The 12,133-nt window shown below is 42.5% G+C and overlaps 1 long non-coding RNA gene across 2 annotated transcripts in view; it reads left to right on the top strand.

Annotated features, from left to right (window-relative positions):
• The window catches only part of LOC146072510 (uncharacterized), a 105,298-nt gene that overhangs the window by 22,587 nt on the left and 70,578 nt on the right, over positions 1-12,133 (top strand). For both annotated transcript variants that reach the window (XR_014473163.1, XR_014473162.1), the window contains exon 2: positions 10,476-10,602. This is a non-coding gene — a long non-coding RNA (uncharacterized LOC146072510). The remainder of the gene's footprint in view (positions 1-10,475; positions 10,603-12,133) is intronic.

Genomic DNA, 12,133 nt, shown 5'->3' with positions numbered 1-12,133 from the left:
CGTGCAATGTTTTTATCGCATCGCAAGCCATACACCCGATGCACTGCGATGCGATTTTAGCCCCCTATTCGATTAAAAATTGTATAAGCACCCTAATGGGTGCTTTCAATTAGAGATGTGCGGGCTCGGATTCCCCAGATGCGAGCCCGCACGGACGTCATCAATCCGGGCCCGGATACGAGCAGCGCTCGGCACTTCCAGCCTGACTCAAATCCGGGCGCATGGCCAAAACGTCATCGCCCGGCATCGGATTCTCGCGAGATCACGGAACCCTTAAATTCCGCAACCTCGTGCCGCCATCTTCACTCCAATCTCGGAGAAGGGTAGGGAAGGGTGTGCTGCTGCTGTGTGTGGTCTCTGCTGGGGCCCGTGCTGCTGTGTACTGTGTCTCTGCTCAGTGATCAAGACATCACCATTGCAAGGATGACTGGTGCTGTGTTCTGTCTCTCCTTTGTGCTGGGGCCTGCCTCTGCTGAATCTGCTCCTGTATAGTCAGTCACAGTGTGATAGTCCACTGGTGCTGCTAGTGCCACTGCCTGCCCTGCACTGCCTAGTGTCTGCTGCAGTCAGCTCTCTGCTGTTGCCACTGGCTAGTGCCTACCAGTACCTATTGCAGTATATAATTCCAGTGTGCTGTTGCCCCTGGCTACCAGCACCTATCACAGTATATAATTCCAGTTTGCTGTTGCCACTGGCAGTGGCTACCAGTATTTTATTTATTGCAGTATATAATTCTAGTCTGCTGTTGCCACTGGCTACCAGTATTTATCGCAGTATATAATTCCAGTCTGCTGTTGCCGCTGGCTACCAGTATTATTTATCACAGTATATAAATCCAGTCTGCTGTTTCCACTGGCTACCAGTATTTATCGCAGTATATAATTCCAGTCTGCTGTTGCCGCTGGCTACCAGTATTATTTATCACAGTATATAAAAATCCAGTCTGCTGTTTCCACTGGCTACCAGTATTTATCGCACTATATAATTCCAGTCTGTTGCCACTGGCTACCAGTATTTATTGCAGTATATAATTCCAATCTGCTGTTTCCACTGGCTACCAGTACTATCAGTCCAGGGGTGCCCACATGTGTGCTGTATCCATCGAGGGGTGCCCACATGTGTGCTGTATTTGTCCAGGGGTGCCCCCATGTGTCCTGTATCAGTCCTGGGGTGCCCGCATGTGTGCCGTATAATTCCAGGGGTGCCCCATGTGTCCCATATCAGACCAGGGGAGATGCCTTTTTTTTTAATGAAAATAAAATTAAGGTGTTTTTTTTTTTTTACTGCAAGGGCTGTTAAATGCGCTGTAGTCCAGGGGTGAGCCAAGAGTGCTGTATAATTCATGGGGTGTTGCTAAGTAAGGTGTGCTGCTCTTTTTTATAATTAAAAGAATACACATTTTTATTTTTACTGCAGAAATTTGTCTGCCGTATAATTCCATGCCTGCCGCCATGTGTGCCGTAACAGTCCAGGGGTGCCGCCATCTGTGCCGTATAATTCCATGTGTGCTGTATCAGGTCAGGGGTGCCACCATCTGTGCCGTATAATTCCTGGGGTAAGCCAAGTCTGCCGTATAATTCATGGGGTGCTGCCAAGTGTGCTGTATTAGTCCAGGGGTGATGCTAAGCGTGCCATATCAGTCCAGGGGTGATGCTAGGTGTGCCTTATCAGACTAGGGGGGATGCTAAGTGTGCCATATCAGTCCAGGGGTGATGCTAAATGTGCCGTATCAGTCCAGGGGTGATGCTACCTGTGCCATATCAGTCCAGGGGTAATTCTAGGTGTGCAGTATCAGCCTAGAGGGTATGCTAAGTGTGCCATATCAGTCTAGTGTTTGTGCCGCACACTTGTGTGGCTTATCATAGTTATCCAGCTACCTCGGTGCAACCTTTTGCCCTAAAAACAATATTGTAAGGTGTGAGCTGTTCAGAATAGACTGTAAATGAGTGAAAATGAATGTTATTGAGGTTAATATAGCGTAGGAGAAAAAAAAAAAATTCTGCTATTTTAGCAGTTTTTATGCTTTTTTAACAAAAAAATCAGAACCCAAAACCCAAGAAATCCAAACACAAAACACTTAGGAGGTGTTTTGGCAAAACCCATTAGAACCCAAAACCTCAAGGTAATCAGAACCCAAAACCCGAAAAGTGGCCGGTGCACATCTCTACTTACAATGTTAAATGCACCCCCATGCCACCCCCCACTATAAACGTGAACCCAAAGCGTGGCGAGCGCAGCGAGCCCGCGAGGGGTGGCGGTATGCATCCTACGACCTTTTCATGCCCCCACTATCCACGTCGGTGTGGAGTTGATTTTATAAAGTGTGGCAAGCGCAGTGAGCCACCGAGCCCGAAGCGTGGCGAGCGCAGCATATACCTGTGAAGTTATGCGCTGCGCTCGCCACGCTTTGGGCTCGGTGGCTCGCTGCGCTCGCCACACTTTAAAAATCAACTCCACGCCGACGTGGATAGTGTGGGTATGAAAAGGTCGTAGGACGCGTATCGCCACCCCTCGTGGGCTCGCTGCGCTCGCCACGCTTCGGGTTCACGTTTATAGTGTTAGGTGGCGTGGGGGTGCATTTAACATTGTAAGCACCCATTAGGGTGCTTATACAATTTTTAATCGCATCCCATCGCATTGTATGGCATTGTATGCCATATACAATGCCATACAATTTTAAAATTGTATGACATTGTATCGCATCGCATACCTTATGGTATACAATGCGATGGGCGCCGTGATAATACACAAGTACCTAAAACTTTAATACAAGTCTAAATTACTAGCTTATATTTTATATTTATTTAGGAGTGAATCAAAAAGGAAATAAGTTATTTATCTTTCACATAATGCAATAACATATTTTCCTCTGATGGAACAGCCCTATCACTGAGAAAGCTTATGTAGTACTCTCGTTCATCTGAAATTACATGGTGTTTAATTTAAAAAAAAAATACTGTAACATTTTGATTGGCGTTTTTCACCTCATTTGAATATTTAATCTCATCATTTCTCTAGTACAAAAACAAATGGAATTTAAATGGGTGAAAGGATTACAGTAGTCTTTTGAAACATTTTTTTTATTATTTAGAAATTGAAGCTGTGAGTTGGAGATACAACATTTTCTTGACTGCTTACTGAAATGTATATTTGAAATATTCTTTTAAGTTCTTTATGGCTTGCAGGAGGAAAGGAGATTACACATCTATTGCAATAAAGCCCTTAACTATAATGCATAAGAGCATACATATGATAATTGATTTGTTTTATAGGTTATACTTGAGCTAACCTGCATTGCTTGCAATTTAAAAATATAAAACTGGCAGATATGATTTCAACTTAAATAAAGGGTTCTACTAAGGTCTCCAAACATCTGGTCTAAATAATAAATCACAGTGCTCCATGTAGGTTGGTATTTTAAACTGATGTTCTGATTGAACTGCATACATTTTTCACAAATTGGTATTTAAACCTCAAAACCTTTAGCTAACTACATCTGTCATTGATATTTTATTGCTTAATTTCTTTTTATGGAGTGAAATTGCATTTCTCCCACATGCAGCTTGTATTTGCCTAATTTGTCGACATGTTCTGTAATGATAATTTCACTGATTTAGAAAGTGTCATTACAAGCAGCATATGTTCAGTTTAACTCTAGATCTTTTACCACAATGTCCTCAGTATATTAAGTAGTTTACTGCAAGAACTACTCGTTTGTATAGTATGAAACACCTTTGCAACTTAAAAAGTTTCATATTTAAAAAGCAATTGCTTCAACACAATTACACCACATTTTATAAACATTTGTAAATGGTAGTTCGAACTCCTTACAGTAGTTAAACATTAGCTTATAGATTTTGAGGGCTTATGTACATTTGCTACAAGTTCTGTGGTCTATGGGCCCGATTCAGACCAGAATTTGCACTGCAGCGAATAGATCTCAATTGGGCCCTATGACAGCAGCAGCATGCCTTGACAATCACTGGCAGCCATACACTATAACTCTTTCTTGGTCATATAGCCACATTTTGAACAATACCTAATGTGAATGTAGTGCTTGGTACAAATTTAACTATGTATGTATCAGGGACGTGCAGTCAGGGGAGGCAGGGGAGGCAGAGCCTCCCCTGCCATAAATCATAAAAAAAATACAAAGATGATATTTATAACACATATACTGTGTTATATAAATATCTTATTTGTATTTTTTTATATCATTTATGGTGGGAGATGCTGTGGGAAGGCTGGGAGGCTGCGGGAGCTGTGCCTCCAGCTGACAGTTGAAAACTGTCAGCAGTGGGGGGCAGGTATATGTTGTGGGCACAAAAGAGGCTGAAAAGCCCATTAAAAAACAATAGGGAAGCGGCACCTTCACATCTGCATCAGTGACAGGGACGTGCCTTCACCCCACATCAAAGCACGCCCTCTGTCACTGAGACAGATGTGATAGGACAGTGGATCAGTCTGTCACACACTGACAGACTGATCCACTGTCAAACATGGCTGGGGCAGAAGCAATGGCTGGAGCAGAGCCTGGATGCTCAGCTGCGCAAGCGTTAACCTGCAGCGCGGAGGGTGGCCGGGGAACTTGAGCAGGACAGGCCTGGCTTACCTCCCTCCTCCAGCAGCTGCGGCTCTCCTCACGCTGCGGCGGTAGTCACGGCTCCTGCATGGAGGCCCGGCTCTCCTCCAGCCGCTGCGGCCAGCTCTCTGTTCATGCTGGAGCAGAGCCCAGTGTTAACCTGCAGCGCTGAGAGCGGAGGGTGGCCGGGGAACTGGAGCAGGACAGGCCTGGCTTACCTCCCTCCTCCAGCAGCTGCAGCTCTCCTCACGCTGCGGTGGTAGTCACGGCTCCTGCATGGAGGCCCTGCTCTCCTCCCTCCTCCAGCTGCCGTGGCCAGCTCTCTGCTCATGCTGCGGCGGCTGTATCTCTGGACCCCGCCGGGAGGCATGGCTTTCCTCCCTCCTCCTGCCGCTACAGCCTGGGCCAGCTGTATCCCTTCGACCTGGTGGCATGGCTGGTGGAGCCCGAGTATACTTAAAAAGTAAGTAATGCTTCAGCCCTTTGTCACCACTGCCACTCTCCCCATCCCCCCTGTCACTCTCCCCCCATCCTCCCCCACTGTCACTCTCCCCCTTCCCCCACTGTCACTCTCCCCCTTCCCCCACTGTCACTCTCCCCCATCCCCCACTGTCACTCTCCCCAGTGTCACTTTCCTGCCATCCCCCACTGTCACTCTCCCCCATCCCCCACTGTCACTCTCCCCCATCCCCCACTGTCACTCTCCCCAGTGTCATTTTCCTGCAATGCCCCACTGTCACTCTACCCCCATCCCCCACTGTCACTCTCCCCATTATCACTCTCCCCATCCCCCACTGTCACTCTCCCCATTATCACTCTCCATCACTCTCCCCCATCCCCCACTATCACTCTTCCCCCATCCCCTGCTGTCACTCTCCCCACTATCAATCTTCCCACTGTCACTCTCCCCCATCCCCTGCTGTCTCTCTCCCAAATGTCACTCCTCCCATCCCTCACTGTCACTCTCCCCCATCCCCCGCTGTTACTCTCCTCGCTGTCACTATACCCGCTTTCCCACTGTCACTGTCCCAAATAACTCCTGCCTCACCTGACACTAACCTCACCGCAAGTCACTGGTATGTACCCAGCAACATCCTATGCAATGGGGGCCCAGCAGAGTGCTGGTATCGGTAAGTGCATACAGGGTGGGATACAGGGCGGGATTAAGGGCTTTATGGGCCTGGAGCTGAAAATATTTAAGGGCCTTATGTGAGAAATGGAGGAGGTGAGGCCAATGCCATGTTGGCATGTAGAATCCATACACTATACACCCCAATGTCTCCCTAAATATATCCAAGTAAGAATATTGCATAAATATATAAAATAGCAATGCAATTGTAATACTTATGCTGGCCACGCATCAGACCAACTTTCCTCCAACCATCCAACTAGTTGGTTGATTGGGCTGAAAATCTGGTACTGTATGGGGGCAAATGCCAATAAGCAATATGCTCACAAACTTAGGAGAGACAAAAACATTCAGTGAAATTGTTTAAACAAATACTGTAGGTCCAACTACAGTGCATTGTCTGAGTGACAGTTGTTGTCCATTTTCCGATTTGGGAAACAAATGACTTTATTACAAATTACATTTGCTCCTATACAGTACCAGGCTTTTATTTCATCCAACCAATTAGTTGGATGGTTGGAGGAAAGTTGGTCTGATGTGTGGCCAGCATTATGACTAATGGCCAAACATGTGGCCAGCTGGTGTCTGTCTAGTGATCATTATAATCTCAACATGGTAGGCCTATTTTTATGTGTAGGCCTGGAGCTGCATCGGTGTATAGTATAACCTCTATGGTAGAGGGATGCTGCCCTCTAATTGGTAGAGCAAAAGGAAATAATACCGTTGGGCACTTTGGTGTATATAAAATGAAACAATTAGAAAAAATAAATAAAATAAAATACAATTTTATTAAAAACAAATCACATAACAATACATTAATAAAATAATTAATTAAAAATAATACAATAAGCTATCTATAAGAAAATTGTGCTACATGGCTTAATAGCTCAAATATGCACACACCTGGGAATAACTGCAGACCGTTTGGTCTAATCTCTAGATGCAGTTGCACAAGGAAATATATTTTACTCCATAGGCTGGAGTCCACTGGATGATAAATGTATGCAATCAGCTGTTGCTCACTTACATGAAGTATTGGTGAATGTCCCTTTGAAGTGGGTTTAGTGACCTTGGGGCACCAGAAGCATGCAGGTGTGGGTATCAATGTTCACAAAAGCCATCCTCACTGTCCGTTCTTTTAGAAGCAGCTGGGTACTTTAAAAGTTTCCTGGATTTCTGACTGTAATTGCCGTGGTTTACCCGCACTACTCCACCATCAGCCGTGCTCTGTATGAACGGGTCCACTTGGAATGCTGTGAGCCAAGTGTGGCCGGCCCAGATGCCAAACTATCAGGTGGCTGGAGGTACAGTTTTAGCGTAATCTGCAGGGCAGCTAAGATCACAGTTGCTGCGATCTGCAAGGCGGCTGGAGTTACGTCTGCTGCTCCACAGTGGGGACTCACCGCAAAGTATCAATAGCAGTTGGTGGTGCTGGCGATGTTACCAGGTATCCGTCCCCAAGGTTTGTTGCTGTGAAGGGGTGTGTGGGGTCCTCAGAAAGATGTGTTTCACTGCACTCAGGGCAGCTTTATCAATTGGAGCGCACTCCTATACTACTATGGTCCTATGGCAGGAGAAAATAATTATAAACAACAATTCAGATTAAGTCCGTGTGGGCTGATTGTGTTGAGCTCAAAAGTCCAACTTGCTTCTTTCTGTAATAGTTGCTGTGCTCGATCTCCACCTCTGATAGTTAGTGGAACTCCATCTATTATTTTGTATCTTAAAGTTGACAGTATCATCTTCATAAATTGGCGTGCATCAGGTTGCTCCAAAGTTTTGCCCTCTAGAGCTTGACGTATGGCACTGTTATGTGCTGCCATTCGTTCATTAAATTTGCATGTGGTCTTGAGGAGGTACAAAACAAATGAGGAGTTGCATTTGTAGATTTGGTTTACCTGTAGATTTTTCCACTATGTGGGTGAGAAAATGTGCCACCGGGCTCCAGGAAGCTGCACGTTGTTCATCCCAGGCAGCAGTAGTTTCCAGGTTTTTTGTTAAGAAGTGTTGGGCAGGTTTTATACTGGGCTCCACTGTGTTGGCTTTCCTTACCCAGTTCTTGATATTGCAGCCCCTTTGGTAACGGGCATGGTATAGCCCACTGACAGTTGGAATTCTGACAGTCATTAGCCTGATGTCGGAATCCCGACTGCCCAGACTCAGATAGCGGGGGAGTGCAACGAAGCTTGCTATGCTTGCCACCTACTCTATGGGGTGTAATGAGTGTCGGAAATGTATCCCTAAGGGTCTGTGTTAATTATTGGCCAGAAATGCTTAACTTTTCTTGATGATTGTGTTAGACAGTGTGTATTCTGATATAAAGGTGATTTTATTCTTAGACTCTGCTTTTGTAGCTGGTTTGTGGAATTGTAATTTTGGAATTGCCATTACTTTATTATAAGCTTGTATTAAGTCATCAGGGCTATATCCCCTCTCCAGGAATTTATTCTTCATCAGTAATAATTGTTGCTGTTCCTCATCCACCTCCGAGCATATTCTTCTTACTCTGCTAAATTGGGAAAAGGGTAACCCCTTTTTTAATGGAGCAGGATGGTAGCTCTATGACAATAATAAAGATTTATCGTCTGTAGTCTTGTTGTATAAAGTGGTGGTGATTTTGCTTTCATGTAGCTGAATTCTGATGTCCAAGAACAAATATCTGACTGGCTATACATATATTTAAATTTAATATTGTCATCAAGTGTATTAATGTTCTCTATCATCGTTATGAATTACTGTGTGGTTCTTCTCCAAGCTATAAACACATCATCAATGAAGCACTTAAAAAATTAAATGTTACTGGCATATTCATAATTCATTGGTAAATACCACCCCAATAATACCAATATTATACTTAGTCCCTAAGATACACAAAAGGTAAGCACCCACCGGGACAGCCAATAATTGCTGCTAAAGATTAAGTCATGTAGGATGTTTCCAAATTTCTCGATGCTTACCTGCAGCCGGTAATTCAAGCAGGCAAAGCGTATCTTAAGGACACAACTATGTTTGTTGATGAATTATCCAAGATGGACTTCACAACACAAAATCTTCTGTTATGCACTGTTGACATTGTCAATTTGTATACTAATATACCCCATACCAGGGGCCTGGCAGCAGTGCAAAAGTTACTTACTGTTCCAACAACTCCAGATACACAGGTCCAGATTTGTATTTGTATTTAAAAATATTTAATCTTGTGCTAACGCGCAATTATTTTGTCTTCAACAATGAGATCTACATTACATTGTGGGGGCACATATGCAAATGCTTTCATGGTAAGCATTGAAAATGACCTATTCTTCTCTCTTAGAATATGCCAGCATTACGGCATAATACGTAATGGACATTATGGTGTGTGGCATAATGTGTAATGGGCATTATGGTGTAAATTTTTGATGTGCGCCCTTAGAGTGCAATGCCCCTGTTTGTGGAATTTATTGTGCATTTTGTCTCAATCCGTGTGGCATTATGTGAATGATTTCTTAATCCATGTGGAATTATGTGAATTTTGTGTTAATCTGTGTGGCATTATGTGAATTTTAATTTTGGCTCATTCCCTTGGGCTCATTCCCTATAATTGGGTCTACTATTGTGTTGCATAATGTGTAGAAATGGTATATTGTGTTGTACACTACACCAATTTGGGCTCCTTCCCTATAATTGGATCTACTATTTTGTTGCATAATGTGTAGAAGTGGTATATGGTGCTGTACACTACACTCAAGGACAAGCCCCCTTTAACATGGCCACACACCCTTTTCAAACTGTGCGCACCTTTGGCACGTGCACAACTACATCCTTCACGTTCAATGCCAATGTGGGACTGTGTTCATACTGGCACCACTATCACCCCCCCTCCTCCCCTATCATGGTGCCCCCCGCCCCTGTCATTTTCTCCTGGATCCGCCCCTGCAGACGTCATATGGCATGGTCTGAATTAGCCCCTTAGCATACAAGGTTGACTAACTGAGCATAAAGGACTCATTACATGAGCCAAGATAGCCAATTACCAAACTCGTGATGCTTATGATTGTGTCATACACCACCTACACATTGCTGAAATAGCTATGGTGCCAAATAAGTACACATGAGCCCACACCATAACTGGTCTCGAGAAGGTAGCTTGTGATATTTCCCTTCCAATTGCTAACTGAAAGTCCCCAGTAGCAAAGAAAAGCGACAGAGTGATAAAGCAGCAATAGAACAAGTCTTGACTTATTTATACACATAAAACAAACATTAAGTAAATAAAAACATTAAAAGTATGTATTTTACTAAAATATTGAAGCAAGTTAATATCATGTATCTAGTCCTGTTTAGTAATTATTATTTCTTGAGTTTCATAAGAGCTAGATAAATGTAGTGTGCTCTATGATAGTAGTAACCTTGAAAACACTTCTTTGTTGTCTGTTTAAACATAACATGATGGAAGTGGGAACTTCATTGCTGAAGATAGCTAAAAGACAGCATGAAGCACAGATAAGAAGTATACATAATCTCTAAAGAATAAATGTTCAAATGTAGAGCTAAAAAATATATACTTTAGTAAGATATATTAGCAACATGTAAATATTAAGGCAATTATATTTTAATAAATTAATATAAATTAAGAAGAGAAGGGAAATATAGAAAAAATTTAAGATATCTCATTTAGTTTTTAGGAAGTTATTTAAAATTAAGATGTAAGTTATAAAATGGCCACTTTCAAGGTGTCTTGGGTAAAAAATGACATATGGCAAGTGATGTAAGATGTGTTCATAGGTTTTCAAGTGTTATATTTCCACTGGATTTACAGTTGGGTGTTGATGTCAACGTCTGATAAGATTATCGAAAATATCAGAATTTATATGAGTTCAGCTCATAGAAAGTCTTGGGATTGCAAGGACACGTAAGTATAAATTCTTTCACTGTATTTTGTTGCATTTGTATTTCAATTTTAATGTTTTTTAAATGACTTTTTCCACTTTGTTGACCCTCATTTGAATGCCTTAGTGTATGTGATGTCAGCCAAGGGTCTATGTGTGCGCGACTTACTTCACAAAGCGGGACATTGGTCCATTTTGAAATTTGGTTATCCCTTCAGTTAACACCTGAAGGAGATCTAGATTTTCCAAAATCTCATGATTTTAAAAGTGAAAAGCAGATAATAATAATAATAATATTAGCCCTTAGATAGCAGTGTGTGGAACACATATAAGGAAAATAAGGTGGTTGACAGGACATATTCAATATAACTGTTTTAATTTTGACATATTCTGGTGAACAAGCCTCATGTCGGTTAAATGAGTGTGCAGTTTAGGAATTGCACATTTGGAACCTGGTCTGGAGCACTGAAAATGCCAGACCAACATTTCTGATAAGTAGTCAAAAACCTCTTCTCTATTTTTGTATTTGCACAGCATATGGATTTACCTAAACTGATCGTGGTTGGGACTTTTTGCCCTGGTATAGCATTGATGTGTTAAAATGTATTACAGGTTGAGTATCCCTTATCCAAATATCCATTATCCAAATTATTCCGAAAACCATAGTCTCCAAAATGTACTTTTCTTTTTTCTTTTTTGTTTAAAACCTACTGGCTACATCTGTAACTGGCACTACTGGGGAAATAACATGTAACTGGCACTAAATATGTGCAAGGACATGATTGCTTGGCATTTAAATTCAGTGCCTGAGATAGGACACAAACTTTGTTTCATGATTTCAAATCTTGTTTCATGCACAAGTAAAATTTATGTGTGTGTGTATTTCATGTTTTGATGTGCTTATATAACATAAATGCAAGATACCTCAAGACACCTTGTTAAAATATAAAAATATTTCAAAATATGGAATAATCCATTCAAAACTCTTCTTTGGCTAAGGGGTAATCAACCTGTATTACTTACCTGCATATGATACTGAAATATATATATATATATATATATATATATATATATATATATACAAAGAAATAAGGAGAGCGAGCGCTCTATAGTGCATGAATCTGTATAATAAATTTATTCAAGGTACACACAGGTTTACAGGTTTACAGATGGCTTATAATCACGTACCAGACAATGCAGTACTAAACACCGCAGATATAAAGCATAGGCGTGCTGTCTCAGCAGCCGGGTGTTGGAGAGGTTACACTCACACGGCAATCAGACTTTGCAGCAGCAGCAGCGGTGAGACTCCACACGTCTGAGCGGCACGATATCCCCACAGGTAACTCCGGTCAGAGACGACGCTAGGCCAAAATGGACTTGTTGGACTGGGGTGTGCAAGGACATGATTGCTTGGCATTTAAATTTAGTGCCTGAGATAGGACACAAACTTTGTTTCATGATTTCAAATCTTGTTTCATGCACAAGTAAAATGTATGTGTGTGTGTGTGTATTTCATGTTTTGATGTGCTTATATAACATAAATGCAAGATA

The sequence above is a fragment of the Crinia signifera genome, chromosome 4 (genome assembly GCF_055691185.1).
Source record: "Crinia signifera chromosome 4, ASM5569118v1, whole genome shotgun sequence".
Taxonomy (NCBI): Eukaryota; Metazoa; Chordata; class Amphibia; order Anura; family Myobatrachidae; genus Crinia; species Crinia signifera.
Note: the sequence above shows the minus strand (reverse complement) of the source record. Positions and strands in the feature narration are given on the sequence as shown.